This window comes from Rhododendron vialii, chromosome 4a, assembly GCF_030253575.1.
Source record: "Rhododendron vialii isolate Sample 1 chromosome 4a, ASM3025357v1".
In the NCBI taxonomy this organism is placed as follows: Eukaryota; Viridiplantae; Streptophyta; class Magnoliopsida; order Ericales; family Ericaceae; genus Rhododendron; species Rhododendron vialii.
The window spans coordinates 20,643,848-20,659,823 of NC_080560.1; the positions used below are offsets into that span (position 1 = coordinate 20,643,848).

General features: G+C 36.3%; 1 pseudogene; it reads left to right on the plus strand.

Annotated features, from left to right (window-relative positions):
• The first annotated feature begins 9,171 nt into the window (after positions 1-9,171).
• The window catches only part of LOC131323807 (THO complex subunit 2-like), a 71,643-nt pseudogene continuing 64,838 nt past the window's right edge, over positions 9,172-15,976 (plus strand).

Below are 15,976 nucleotides of genomic sequence, written 5' to 3' on the forward strand. Positions count from 1 at the left end.
GTATAGTGCGATGTATTCCCTTTTATAATAATAATATTATTATGTTAAAAATCGAGGGCGTGACACGCATGCCTGTGCCTGAAGGCACCACTTAAAGGATTGGGTATTCAATACGGCTCTAAGAATGCTTAGCAAGGTGTGATAAGATATGAGAGTTAACAAAAAAAAATGTTATGTTCATATATTGCATTTGCATTACGCTACATGATTGTTTAGTAAAGTAAAAACACATGCCAATTATCAAAACAAACGACGTGGATTTCGTAGATCACAATAGAGGTTTAGTACTTCAAGCCATCATTGATGCGAGCAGAGAAGGTACAAAGGAAAATGTTAAATTAAACCCCTCTAATAAATGGAGTAAATCTTCCACGTAAAATGCAAGATGTCAATAGCAAATATAATCCAACATCACAACTCAAGAAGAATTTTGTACAGAGTTTTATGCTCCTTTGCTTCTCCATCATACTAAACGGCACCAGAAGCATTTCTGATGAGATGCATCAGCAACGGTTCTGTGGGAGTAAGGGGATGTTGAAAATGTGACAGCATACGTTCATACTCATCTATGACAATTACCATGTCCTTCAACTGATATACCTTGTCCAACCAACATGACTCTCCCTCAAGTTATATCGTAGTCCTGAAATATCTAAACAAATTATAATTTATAAGAATCTAAGTCAACCAAATAAAAAACAAAAAGGATTTCTACATTCAAAGAATAAGACCACTTAGATTTCAAAATCTAAAAATAAATTTTCCACATGTTGAGCAAACAACCTGAACCAGTCACAACCAACTAAATCCGCCACCTACTTGCAGAGCCTTCCTTCTCATTTCTCCAATATCCCATCCCCTTAGCACCCATTGCAGCGTAAAATATGCAAGATTAGGGAACTGAAAAAACAAACATAACTTAGCCTAAAGGCAGACCCAAATAACTTGTTAATCAAAGGACTAGAATGCGGTGTGAATAAAAAAATGGAAAAAAGATATGCAATGCTTTTCAAATCTTTAGTCATGTGAAAATATTATCTGATCCAAACCAAAATACCCCTGGTAAACACTTCTATAATACAAATTAAAACACAATAACATAAAGATAAACACATTAACACCTCATTAACACTTTTTTTTGTTGTTGAATGATCGGGTATAAAGCTAGGTCTTTTGGTCGGCCAAAAAATCTAGACATAAAGAGCAATTCAGAGACCATAAATGGTATCAACCACGTTAATTTTTTTTAGGTTGAAAGCACGTTCACATTCGTAGCGAGGTTTTTTGATCAGCCAGAAAGCCATTAAAAGAAGAATGGTATAGGCAAAAAAAAAAGAGAAAAAATTATGCCTGTTCGAGCACGGTATAGGCGAAAAAATAAGAGAAAAAAGAGAAAAAAATTATTTTAAAAAATCGGTGTAGCTAGGTTAGTTTTTTTTAGGTTAAAAGCACATTCACATTCGTAGCTAAGTTTTTTGATCGGCCAGAAAGCCATTAAAAGAAGAACGGTATAGGCCACAAAAAAGAGAAAAAATTATACCCGTTCAAGCACAGTATAAGCGAAAAAATAAGAGAAAAACTTCATTGTAAAAAATTAGTGTTTGTATAAAGAAAAATAAACTCACCTCAAACTATAGGGAACGTAATGAGAAAAATTTAAGATTTTGGTGTACCGAAGGATTTTCAAGTTAAAGTACTGTTAGTTTTTTAGGTTCCCGAGCAGAGCTAGGTTTTTTAATCAACAAAAACTAACGTAGATAATCATCAGCCAAAAGGAAAGGGGGGGGGGGGCGGGCGGGGGGGGGGGGGGGGGGGGAGAGAGGAACGGTATAGGCCAAAAAAAAAAGAGAAAAAATTATGCATGTTCAAGCACGGTATAAGCGAAAAAATAATAGAAAAAACTTCATTATAAAAAAGCAGTATTTGTATAAAGAAAAATAAACTCACCTCAAACTATAGGGAATTTAATGTGAAGAATGTAGGATTTCGGTGTACCGAAGGATTTTCAAGTTAAAATACCTGTCAGTTTTTTTAGGTTCCAGTGCAGAGCTAGGTTTTTTGATCAACAAAAACTAACGTAGATAGATAATCATCGGCCAGAAGAAAGGAATGAGAGAGAGGGAGGGAGGGAGAGAGAGAAAGAGAGAGAGAGAGAGAGAGAGAGAGAGAGAGAGCTCTAAAGATTAGAATGAATAGAGAGAGAGAGCTCCAAAGATTAGGATGAATATAATTTTGTCTGATTATAGATTACCATAAAGTGTATTCAAATTTTGGAGATAATTTTGGCTGATTATAGATTACCATAATGTGTATTCAATTTTGGCTTGATTATAGAGTACCATAGTTAGCCACTAATTTTGGCTGAAAAAAAAAGATTGAACTGGCATAATTTTTCACTAATTTTGGCTAAAAAGGCATGATTGAACCGGCATAAGATTTTCAATTCAACGGTTGAAAAATATGTACCAATCCAACGGAGATCAGCACATACAAATAAATTATGGACTCACATGCAATAAATCAACTCCTGCTCAACGAATCCAACCATGTGAAAAATAATAACCTAAGCATATTCATTGACCTGTTTAACTTTAACCAACAAATAGTGAACAAACAATTTTCTAATCCCTTTTGCTAGAACTTTAATACTTTTGTTTAAGAACAGAAAAAGAAAAATATAAATTGGTCAACCATATAAATCATCCACTCATTAGAGTAACACAACATGAAGAACTAACAAACTTACCTATAATATCAACATGGAGAACTACCAATTGTACTCCATAGTATAGTTGAATCCATAAGTTGTAGATTCTCAACTGCATAATAATAGTTATATGCACTAAATAAATAATAACATGTGGTAATCCATAAGTTGCCTGAAGGCATGGCTCGAATATTCAGCACACACAAATAAATATTGAACAATTCAACCAACTAAAATGCATAGAACAAACTCGAATGCTTAAAACTTGATCAAATCAAAAAATACCATCCAAAACACCACATAATATTTATCTCGACAAATTACCTATTTGTCACTTATTTTTTGTAGACGTGAAGTACACTCAAATAATGATACAATGTTTAATTTTTTTTCACTTACAAAATTTGAGGAGATTAGGAACGGCGTACAATTTTTGAATACCAGTAGTTTGAGTAATGTGATATTGATTATAATTTTGGTGTCCTTGTGATGAATGTTTATTAGCGCTAAAAAAGTGACCATTTTAAGTTATAGACCGATGTCGTGATCTTAAAATTATGTTTCAAATTTTTTTTACTCAATTTGCACAACTTAAAGTATTGTTTCATAACAAAATGGACAGAAGCAAATCAAATTCATATAAAATGAAATAAGCAAAGCATATGTAAAATTTGTTGAAAATTCATAAATCACTCAACACGCGTACTAAAAATCCAATAAAGTTAAATTGACTAAAATGTTATTAGACCATATAGATATCCTTCCTTGTAAAATCCTTAAATCGTGGGATTATAATTGCTCGAGTAATGGATATGATCGACGTAATGGTTAACGAATACTACATTTTTAGTCTAAAAGTATATAGGCTACTCATTATTTCCAAATCTGTTTATAATAACATTAGGGTACGTACAACTATCCCTAAAATGGTTCCCATATAGTTTAATTTAAGTGAAGAGGACAACTATGGAAAATTTAAATGCACATACATAATTGGGTTGCTATTCCAGTTTAGTTTAATATAACTATGCACTGGTATAATGGTTTATAGATTAGTTGAATAAAAACTAAATTATAAATAAATCATTGAGAAGCAAACAACTAAACAAACAAAAAAGAGTGCATTCATGTGGAATAAAACCTTCTGTTTTGCGTAGAATACCTCATTGATTGCTGCCATTCGAATCACCCGATGCTCCTCCCCTACCATAACCCGGGCACTTTAAAGATCTAACATTAAACATCCTGATGTTAGAGAACCAAAAAAAAATGCCAAAATCACTGAAATAATATATACTATTTACAATGAACCACCAAAATAGAGTTATACAACACCGACACCAAAAAAATGAGTCATCCCCTCACAATCTCCTCCGTCTTCAAACTTTGTTGAACACCTTTCCGTCTTGTCTTTTCCCCTTCGTCTGTAACCATCATCAATTGGCTACCACACAAAATAGGTTTCAAATTAGTTTCCAATTGCCAAAAGTATATAAAAATATAAAACACTGGGATTCAAGTACCGTTGCTTCACGCCAATAGTAGCAGAAATAGGACCCGGTGGGGCTGCGCCACAGGGGAAGGAAGAAAGCCTCAGGATGGGACGGCGCCGGACTCGGTGATAAAAACCCGGTTGTTGGACCCAAACCTATGGCGATCAAAGTTGAGGACGCCCGACAGGAGGAATGGTAAGGACGGCTAACTGTGTAACGACCCTGATTTTTAGTAAGTAAAAATTTCGTTAAAAATTTGAATTTTATTTTAATACTTGGATTTGCTTCCAAAATCTCCCTTTTAATTCTAATAATCCGTCATAATTAGATTTTAGTCTTTTAAAATTATATTTATTGGCTAGAAATTCTACTTGGCAAGTATAGTTAAATTCTAGCCAATTAGTTAGAAGAACCTAACTACCAAACCATTTAGTTACCTTTTAACCATTACCCATTGGACGATAAATGTTAGGGAATTCTTTATCCATTGGACAATAGAAAATCTTGATTTTCTACCAAAGGTACTTACTAGATTATGTTAAAGTACCCATATATACAATTATATATCCACATGCTTAAAGGACATGGTATTATTTTAATGTATATAGTACCTCACCCTTTTATCCTTTGGTTAATAACCGCTAGGAAAATTATTACCCCTTGGATAATAGAGTTAATCTTTCCAATAAGTACAAGGGTTATTAAACAAATCATTTTCTAGATTTTCCATGTGTTGATATATATATATATATATGTGTGTGTGTGTACTTTATATATTAATACCCTAGATTTCCTAGGTACACTAGTTCATTATTTTAATAAGAGACATGTACTAAATTGGATTATTTTAATAGGGGATTTTGACCTTATATTTTTTTTATTGGATACTTGGGATCTACATAGATTGCATGGTACATACTAATATATATTTGTGTACTTGGACTTATTTATATATATATATATGTACACATGTGTTTAATTAAATTGTTTATTAGGAAATCTTAGTTTTAAAATCCCATAGTACTCTAAGTACATTATTGTGTGTGTGTGTAAATATATATATTTACTTGTACATAGAAGAATATATACATATATATATATATATATATATATGTACTAGAGAGAGAGAGAGAGAGAGAGAGAGAGAGCCGTGAGAGAGAGGGAGGGAGAGGCCGAGAGAGGGTGAGGGAGAGAGAGAGTGATGTGTGTGCATGTGTTGCTCATCTTTTAGCCAACCTCACACACAATCCTAGTACTTCATGACAACCAAATTTTGAAATCTTCCTAAAATCTATCCAAGTACAAAATCTAGTCATTCAAGGCATTTTACCCATTGGATAATAATTGCTAGGGAAAATTTTATTCCTTGGGTAATAACCAAGCAGACTTTTGCTATAAATAGCACCCTTGTCCTACCATTCAACTCACACCTTCTCCTAGCAACTTCTCTCTCTAGAAAAGATTTGTGTTCTTACTTTATTTTTCTTGTTCTTGAGCATTCTTGAAGTTCTTCCTAAGTTCTTCAAGAAACTCAACCTAAAACCCCCTTTTCGATCCAAAAGGTTCAAGTAGTTTAGTCAAGATCAAGTTTCAAGAGAAACCTTTCTCTTTCGAAACTTCCGGAAGCATACCGTAGGAAGTTACTCCGCCCGATCGTTAACTTACTTTCCGTAGTCGCCACAACCGCCAAGAAGAAAGGTAGAAACCCTAGTCCACTTACTTTACGTATAGTATAGAATCGTATGTTGAAAAGTAGAAATGTCCATAAGTTCAAAGTATAATTTTCTTAATCGTTTTCGTTAAAGTAGATAAGGTTATAACATTTGAAATGCATGATAGTCAACAAACTTATTTTCGCTAAATGGAAGTTTGAGCATGTTGGAATAATCAACTTTTAACTTCGAATAAACATGTTGTTTAGAATTTTCCATAGAGTAAGATAGAACGATTTTCGAAAGATTGGAATATTATCGCTTGAACGGAAGTATTCGGAATTTGATCTTTAAAAAGGGTTATGAGTATGCTTACGTAAGTTGCTTGCATTACTTGTGGTATAATATTGAGTTGGATGATCTTGTTAGTTTAGTTCCAAGTTTTCAATGAATGATTTATGATTACATGTGAAGTCCTACCGCGGAGTCAATGCATGAGAACGAGACACGAAAATCGAGAAAGTTAGAAACATGGCACCTAGGGTGTGGTTTATGAAAATGCGTGTTTTTGAAAAGTGAAATGTTTTGGAAACTGCAATGTGGCCGGACGTGGTAGCCCATTGTGTGGTGTGTGTTTTGTGTGCCAATGGGAATCCGGGACGGCGGAACCATTGTGAGGATACTCGGGAGACCGGAATGACGGAACCGAGATTGGGTGTGCGGCTTGGTTATCTGCGGAGAGGAGCCAATGCAAAGTGTGCCATTGGGAACCCGGTGCGGCAGAACCATTGTGAGGATACTCAGGAACCCGAAACGGCGGAACCGAGGTTGGGTGTGTTAAAAATGGGTTTTTGAAATAATGAATGGGTTATGAAATGAGGAAAATGAGACACGGTTTACGAGATGTCGCGTAGGAGAAACTCACAAATCTTGAACACCAACGTTGATTGATTTTCAAATGCGGATGTGTCATTGTTAGTTAATTTGGTTATATAAGCATGCACTATGTGGAAATTGTTGATTTTATGATGAATTGTTTGTAAGTTAAGGGTTAGAAGGTTTGGGTTATTCTATTGAGCGTTGTAGCTCACGGTGTTTGCCTTTTTGGTGACCCTGACATATTATAGTGGTGGCGACGCCGGTATAATATGTCAGACCTCATAGATGAACATGGTGAACTCTACACCTTGGAGGCCTTTGGAGCCGAAGAGCTAGCTCGGATGGAGGAAGAAGTGGAGCAGTAGTTAGGAACCTTGGTTCCCTCCTTGTTTGTCTAAAAGTACTTTTGTAAGACTTGGTGATGTAATAATGAGCCAGACTCACTTGTTTTTGGTAATAAAATGTCTTATTAACGTACCTAGAATTTGGAGGCGTTACAAACTGTGAAACCGACGTCGATGGGATCTATGGAGCTTCCACCGTGTGTAAATAAAAACAGCAAGTTTAGGGAGACATATATAAAATCAGCAAGTTTAGGGAGACAGAGTTAAACAGTGAGTTTAGGGCTTGTCGAAGGCGGAGGAGGAGAGGAGGTTAGGTGAGAAGATGACGAATAAGGTTTGCATCGGAGATCGAGATTGAGAGTGACCATTTACCAAATAACAAATCAAATAAACTCAATATACGTTCTTACACGTAAATAGGTAGGTTGCTGTATAATTTTTTTTATCATTATTACCTTTATAGATAATGAATCTCGGCCAAGTTAATTTGTTTGAAATTAAGGAAGGTTTCCTTTCATCCTTCATTCTTTCCATCCTTTCCAAATATATTGTTAGCCCTCCTACCCATAGATCTCAGCGGTTGAAAAAATGTATACTGATCCTAGGGTTCAAAATATAGGAGAAAATTTAGGGAATTTGAAAACTTCCATGTCATATTATATAGATAAATAAAATGTACACACACGTGTAATAAGGCAACTAATTCTTTTGGAAAAAAATCTATGTGTGGCAGTCTTATAGAGCATCTTCTATGCATATGTTAAGTAGAAAATTAGATGTAATTAGTAGAACATGTTAAGTTTCTAGCTAGTATTTAGACATTTTTGGATAGGAGATAAACAAGGGGATTGCGTACCATAGTTTGATCTGAATTGGTAAGGTTAATATATAAGTTAAATTGCAAATAATAAAAGGTTAGCAAACCAAAAGTAGACCATCCAAATTACTTTTTGGATGATTTACTGAAAATATCTTTTGTTAATAAATCATCAAGACTTTTATTGCAATTTTGGTTTTGCCAACAAAATTTTACAAATAATTATTTTTTATTTGTTACTTGTGGACCATCCAAACGAAATAAGTTTAATAGAAATAACCAAGAAATTAGTTCAAAATGAAAATTGCAATAAAAGTTGAGTAATTAATAACCGTTATATTTGATTCAAATATAGATTTTTTTGAATGCCAAATATAGACCTATTGTGAATTTTTAAAAAAACTATTGGAACCCGATAAAAAAAATTGTTGGGAACAATAAAAATAGCTGTTGGCATTTTACTAACAATTAAGAAAAATAATTTATTGGCTAATTGGCATTCAAATTTCAAAACCATCCGCGATTAGAGAAAAAATTCTTTCCGGTTGATCCGGACAAGGGGCTATCTGGACAACCTCGTGTGGGCTCCCTTCGCGCGTTTGTTTAGAAAATTCGAATTGTTCAGCTTATAGAGCCCGCAAAACAACGTATTTACGCTAAAAATTAACTTGTCCGAACATCGATAGGTATGTCAAAAGTTGAGTTTTTACACAGAAAAATGGACGACCGTGATCTGTCAACTATTTTTAAAGTTAAACTATTCACAGTCATCTATTTTTTCGTGTAAAAACTCAACTTTTGACATACCTATCAATATCCGGATAAGCTAATTTTTTTACATAAATATATTATTTTATGGATTCTACACGATGCACAGTTTGAATTTTTTAAAAAAATATGCCAAGAAGGCCCACACAGAACTGTTCAGACAGCCCCTTGTCCGGATCAACCGGACAGAACTTATTCTCTTAATGAGAGGGTGTTCCGGTTTTGTAAAAAAAGAACTTTTTGAAAAAGAAGGCAATTTCAAGCTAAAAATTATGTGTTTACACAAATAATTTTCCTACCAATATGAATCTTGTTTGATAGATCTCATTAAGATCTTTTAAACGGTACAAAAAAAATTGAAAAAATACTTTTCATTTTTATTATATTTGAATTTAAAATTACCTCAAAAAAAAGTTAACTTTTTAAAAAATGAAACACCTATATGATATCTTTACAAACTCTCTCTCTCAACCCCACACACCACCACAGACGAAACAAACAAACGGATCCCTAAAAATAAGGAAATAAGAGTGCAGTGGGGACCACACTTGCGGATCCCAACGGTGTCATATTTCTGTGCGTTGCGCTCCTGCTTCGCTCATTCTTCCAACTCTCTCTCTCTCTCTCTCTCTCTCTCTCTCTGAAAATGCAGAGCATTGACGCTCCATCGATTCCTTCTCTCTCCGTCGATTCCTTCCTTCTCTCTCCTTCTCTCTCCATCAATTCCTCCAAGGCTTTCTCACCGTATCACCACATTGACGCTCAATCCCATATCTACACCGCCGCATTCGAGATAGCTCGTTTTTACCGCCTCCATTAACGGCCTCTATGGCTCCTCTCTTCGCCAGTTTCCGTTAACTCGTTTCTCTTCGCCAGTTTCCGTTAACTCGTTTCTCTTCGCCTTCCTCGTCGTCGTCGAACTACTTGAATGGCTGGATACCCACAACGGCCACTTCCACTCCCACACCCGAAACCCCTCACAGACGAAACCCCCTTCTCTCTCCCTTTCCCATGGAAACGAAGACTCCAAACTTCCATCCACCACCTCTGCTAATGGCGGCGATGCATCCTCCGTCCGCGCCACCGGCGGCGAGGCCGGCGCTGCGAGTTCGCTCGCCTCGGCAAGGATTGGAAGGGTTAGGCATAGCTGTTTGGATAGGTGTGGGTTTTTAATGGAGCGGTTTTGCAGTCAAGTTTCAATATATAAATAATAAAGGTTTTGGACCAGAACGTCACATTTATCTACCTCTATACATTTATCTACTTCTATTTAGGGTTTTCTTTTGACATAAACATTGTTCTACAATGGAATTTCAGAAATCTTGAAGGAATCTGGATGGGAAGGAAAAGATGGAGAGAAAGAAGGAGAAGATGACGGCAACGACGCAGCCAATATTTTCAGGGGTCGATTCTGACTTTGCACTCTATGTCGCCGAATCCGTGGGTTTCTATGTATTTCCTCCTCTCCGTAAAAACACAGGAATCGTTCTCTTACATTTTTTCAAAAGTTTTGCTTGTAATGTATATGATTGGATGTCTCTGTCTGCTGCTTCAGTGTGTTTTTTTCCCTTCGATTACTTCTTCGTTTTCTGATTCGGTTCTTCATCTTCTTTTGGGTCTAGAATGATACATGATGTCTATTCGCCGTCCGCCGTCCAATGAAAATAGGGGTATGTTCTCCATGTTTTCATTTCGCCAACCAAACAACCGCAAAACAAAAAAAAGTGAAAGGAAGTTTCAAGTTGCTCTGTTTTGTAGAATCTCCATGGGATTTCCAGTTTGACCTCTGAGATTTAGTTCTTTTCCCATGATTTTGTTTGGAATAAGTTGTGATTGAGATGGGTTTTGTGTATTTTCAGCAGGTTGGTGCCTCTCTCTATCATGAAAGCTCTATTGTTATTTGGGTGATGCAGATAAAGGATTAAAGCCCCCAAAAGGTAATTTTCTGAGTGCTTTTTTCATGATTTCGACTGGATTCAAGTTGTGATTCATGTGAGTTTTGTATATTTTCGATGGGTTGGTGAAGAAGAAGGGTAAAACAAAGTAAGGAAGTGCAAATTGTGAGTGACTTCTATTATCTTTCTCTTTTTATTAGGGGTTTTGGTCTAATTCACACTTGCTTTGATTACTTTTTCCCCTTTTGTATGTCTTAATACTTGTTAAGATGTCATTAAACAAGCCTAAAAGACGGAAAGAAACACGCCCTTCGGTTTTAGGGGTGTACTGATGCATTTTTTCAAAAAAATAATAAAGACGGGCAGATAGTTAGAACCATGGTATTCAAGTTGCGTAATTATTTGAAAATATATTGTTTGTCTTTGTTGTTTCTCTGGATATAGGTTGTTTCTTATTTTCCCTCACATGTTACGATAGGAAGAGGATTCAATTGGTTTGGCCAACATCACCACCACCACCACTTATTTTGCTGTTTTCACAATTTGGGAATTGTAAAAAAAAGTTTGCTCTGATAGTTCTCCTTTAGATCAGAAATCTAGCTTTGTGATAAAGTAATTTTAGTTTTTTTTGTCCTGTCTAGGTATGCTTTGGTAACTCGATGGAGGCATGATTTTATTTCTTGCATTTTTATTTCCATTTGAGGAGTTAGAACTAATGACTTTACCGTACAGATACTCATAGTTTGTCATTTTGGCTTTCTTCCCAATGCTACGATGGGAAAATACTTTTGGTTGGTCCGCTTATTTTGTTCGCCAATCAGCCAAGGCACTCTTAGTATTTTTTGGTGAGTTATGCAACCTGAATCCTTTCCAGTACTATCGGATTCACCTTAAAAAATGGAGTTCTATAGCTTCTCATACAAATTTACTTAATTTTGTATGAAGTTAGTTCGGAATTGGATAGGAAGTATCGGTAGTTGGGTTGAAGGACTAGGAATGGGTTAGAATGTCGTTGCCTTGGTGATGCTGCAATTTCTATTGCTGTGTTACATCACCTAAGTATGGAGAGTAGAAGGAAAAAAGCAATAGATGAATTTCGAGTTGTTTAGAAGGGTGTTCTTGTTCTGATTACTGTTTAGGCTGTGGAACAAGAGGATAGGTTGTTGGTTAATGAATGGACCCTTCTGATGGATAAGTATGTAGAGGAGTGAATGGGACCAAGTGACCCTCGTATGGGCAACCCTCCATCCTTGTGACCTTGCAAAGCATCCCAGAAGCTGAGGAAAATAGTATGGGAAAAAATATCATGGATAGTTCTTTGATTACAAAGTTGCCAAAACTATGCATGCAACTTCTCGAAGAGAAGGTAACCTATTGGCTACTTCTCGAATACTTCTTGCTTCCTTTATGTGTTTGTTTGAGCTATACGAGAAAGGAAATGCTTGCTTTGGTCTGTTTTGGGAGAGGTCAATTTGCGTTGTTTCTCAGCTACGACGAACTCAAGACGTTTGACTCCGAGTTCGTCAATGTCGACCAGGCTGTCCTCTTCGATCTCATTATGGTTCTGTCGATATTGTGCGTTTCGTTCTTCATTTTGATTTCCTGATGCTGAAACCTTGACATGGGTTTTCTGTAGATTGTGATTTTGTTCTCTCGTTTTGACGATATTTTTTTTTCCTGTTTATATATGATTCTATTAACTCTGGAGTTTGAGGTTAAGATTGTAATGCTGTAAGCTGTTTTTGTATTGGAAACATCACCTTCAGGAGTAATAAATATTTTGGGGGCATGTGTGAGGCATTGTTATACTCTTTGTGCATATGTCATTGTTGATCTTCTAACATCAGTTAGAAACTAAAGCTTTCCATACTGGTGATGTTGCGATGTTTGTTTCCTTCTGTAGCGAAACAAGTGGAATAATGCCAAAATTCAGGAAAGATGGTTTTGCTGATGAGTTTTGGACTACCTAAAAGGCAATTGTACCATACAAGCAATATCTGTTATCCTTTCTTAAATGTGTAACGTTTTTATGGGTTGTTTGGCCACTCTATCGGTCCTCATTGTGTCAGAATGGTCATACTATTGTAAGCCTCCCAAAATTATGAACCGTGCCGAAAACTGTGGGGGGGGGGGGGGGGGGGGGGGGGGGTGGGGGTGGTCCTTCGTGGTGACCATTCTATCGGTCCTCGTTGTGTCAGAATGGTCATGCTATTGTAAGCCTCCCAAAATTATGAACAGTGCCTGGGGGGGTGGTCCTTCGTGGTGACCATTCCTTAAATATTATTTTTCCTTTCATGAAATGAAATCAGAAATTTTCTAATTATTGCAGTTCAATATGAGGGAGGAGCAGCCATGCAAAGTAGCATGTGGAGTTGAAAGGTCATGATTGGATCATGGCGTCTAAGAAAACTAGCTGTACGGGAATTGCTTATGGGTAATTACGTTAGTTGTTAATATGTTTTCATGCCATGTCAAGGGTTTGGGGAGTTCCAATGACTAGACAGCGGACACTCACCTAGACCTGGTACTCATACCTCAGTAACATAGAACAACAGAGTGCCAAAGGTGTGACCCGTGGTATACAAGTACACAAAAGAAAATAGTGGACCTGATTTTGAAATCTTCAAACTAGTTGTTGTCGAAATACAAAGAATATGAGCACAGATGCACTCTTTTTGAGACCATTTGTGCAGTAGGATCATAAATTGACCATTCACTTCATGCATTGGTGCATCACTACCCTCAAAGGAATATAGGTTAATTCCGTGTTGCGAAATGCTTTGAATAAATGACCAGCGCCCTTGCTACCTGGTAATGATAAGACCATGTTCTTCCAACCCCCCCTCCCCTCCCCTCCCCTCCACCCTTCATCAGTTCAACACTAATTATCTCTCTTCCAAATAGGTGTCTATGACCACATTTTCCTATGAGATGTATTTACTAAGAATATATATCCCGTCCATTGTCAACCAACAAGTGTGTCCAAGAATTTTCCCCTTTTGAACCCATGCATTATCTGCTTCAAAGTTGATGGTCTCTTAATTTATGCTATGCCCCCTCATTGGTGTCAAAGACTCAAAGCAGATGGGACTGATACCATAAAACTTTCTAAATCCCTAGTGTGACTCAACCAAATCTGAACACAAATTTAGGATAAAAAATCCAACGATTAGACACTGGTTTTGATTGTTAAGCACTATAATACTTGTAATGTCAAAAAAATTTATCGAAAACATACTGAACTTGTTCTCCCTTCTTGGTGTTATTGATCTGTTGTTTTGCGAAGATTTTATTGATGAAACTGGGTATATATTAGGCTTTCTAGTGCTATGCTTTTTAATTCACCTTTGCATAGGGATTTTTTTTGCTTCCCTGTCAATGCAGAGGAATCTCAGTCACCTTCGTGACTTGATTGAACTCAAATTTGTTTTAGTCAGCTAGTCATGTTTTGGTGTGTGCGATCATGCTAGACTTGCTACTTCATAATTAGCATTTGTATGAATGCTTTGGAGTGTGAACCTAACCATTGCGCTTTTGTTAAGCGACCAACTGTTATTTGGTATATTCCATTGTTGCCCACAAGTTACTAATAACAAATTGTAATTGTGATTTGTTCATTCCCTTTTTTGCAGCTCACGACGACTGGAGAGTATCGCGCTCAACTCCTTAAATTGGTTAGTGAAAAGGCCAAGAAAGAGGAAGAGAACTCTCGTGCTTAATCGATGATCTGCGTTGTTTGTCTGCTAAAATTATTGCATTGGAAATTATGTTACATAGTTCTGTCAATGAAGATGTCTCCATGTATTTTCTGCTCGTCATTTACTCTTGTACCTTTGTTCCTTAGGATACTTTGGTTGTAGTGTTGAGGCTTTAAACCTTAAAGTTTTGTATGTGACCTTATTCATGGCATTCTAAGCGCAAAGCGTCAATTAAAATGAAGGAAGTTATTACTCCTATGCCAAGTTGCAGTTTAGCAATTCGTCGTTATAAGTACCCAATTGAACGTGGCTTTGTGTCCGACAAGGGTAAAAAGGAGGGGGTGGGGCCATGGGGGAATGAAAAAAAGGGAATGTGGAACAAACTAAAAGATAAGTTGATCTTTTGATATTCTTAGGCCTTGGGTCTTGACTGAATGAGCCTTCTTTTTTTTTTTTTTGGTGAGAATAAGCTGCTTCTTTTTTTCCTTTTTCTTTCTCCGTATTGGTTTGAGATAAAGTAGTGGCCATTTTATTACTTGCAATGAAGTTAGAAAAAGTAGCATCAATATTTTAGTAGAAATGCACTGGAATGTGTATAAAAGAGAAAACTTAATGTTCTGCTGTATTAGCTGTAGGCCGTACAGACCTTTTTTTGTTGTAATCCTTTTCAAATGGCTTTGTATTTGTTTCTTCATTTGATGATTTATAGGCAAAAATGGCTGGTGGAATCTGCGTTGGTTCTGCTGAGGCTTTTTCAGGAGCGTTGCGAGGTAAAGATGCAGCCTCGAAATTTTACTGTTCTTTATGTATATTCAAAAGAAAAGAAAAAAATTGAAATGATGCTTACATCTATGATTCATTCGTTTTAGGAAGAATTTTTATGGGAGAGTGAAATGATCAAAATTAGGGCGGTGGATTTAAAGTCTAAAGCGGTATGCGGATCATGGTTCTCTGACTTATTATAATTATTAATGTTTTTGTGTTTTATGTGTTATGATTGCACATGTTATGGGGTTTTTAAATGTTGTGTCTTGTGACTCTTTGTCATGAAATGGAAGGTTTTGCCTTTGTTTAAATTTTGATAAGACAAATACGCAGTGCTGCAAATGTCTTTAGTTTCTAACGATCAGTTCAGATTCAGCTTGTTCATGGCTAGTTTATGCTTCTTTATGTTTGTGAATATGTTGCCAACCAATGTTAAGGTTGAACCACGATACGTGGTGATCTGTTTTGGGTACTCTTATCACAAAACTTGACATTCTGTTGCTGGAGTAGGATTAACATAAACACCAAAGATGCTAGAGTTGTGGCCATAGGGTCTGTGTATGTGTCCTGCTGAAGGTCTTCCTATTCCCATTCATCGTTGGTCTGCAGCAAGTCAAAGTGAAAGGACAGGCATGTGGTCAAAGTGAGGAGTGGGTAGTTCTAGGTATGCACTTCAATTTGATGTATTTAATTACAAAAAGAAACTATAAAAATTTGGGACAGTGATTTCTACCCTAAAATCTGTAGCTCTAAGGTAGCCCCCCTAGCACATGAAAGGTGTTTTCAAGGTGACAAGTGTTATGCAAGGTGATTGGTGGGTCAAGAGATTATTCTTGGTGCTTATCATATATGAACAATTAGCTAAAAAGAGCGTAAAATCCTTATATTAGATGGTATTTTCAAAGCCCACCTACAATCACTAACTTTTTTGTTTGATTGGTTTTTTTTTTTCCTTGTT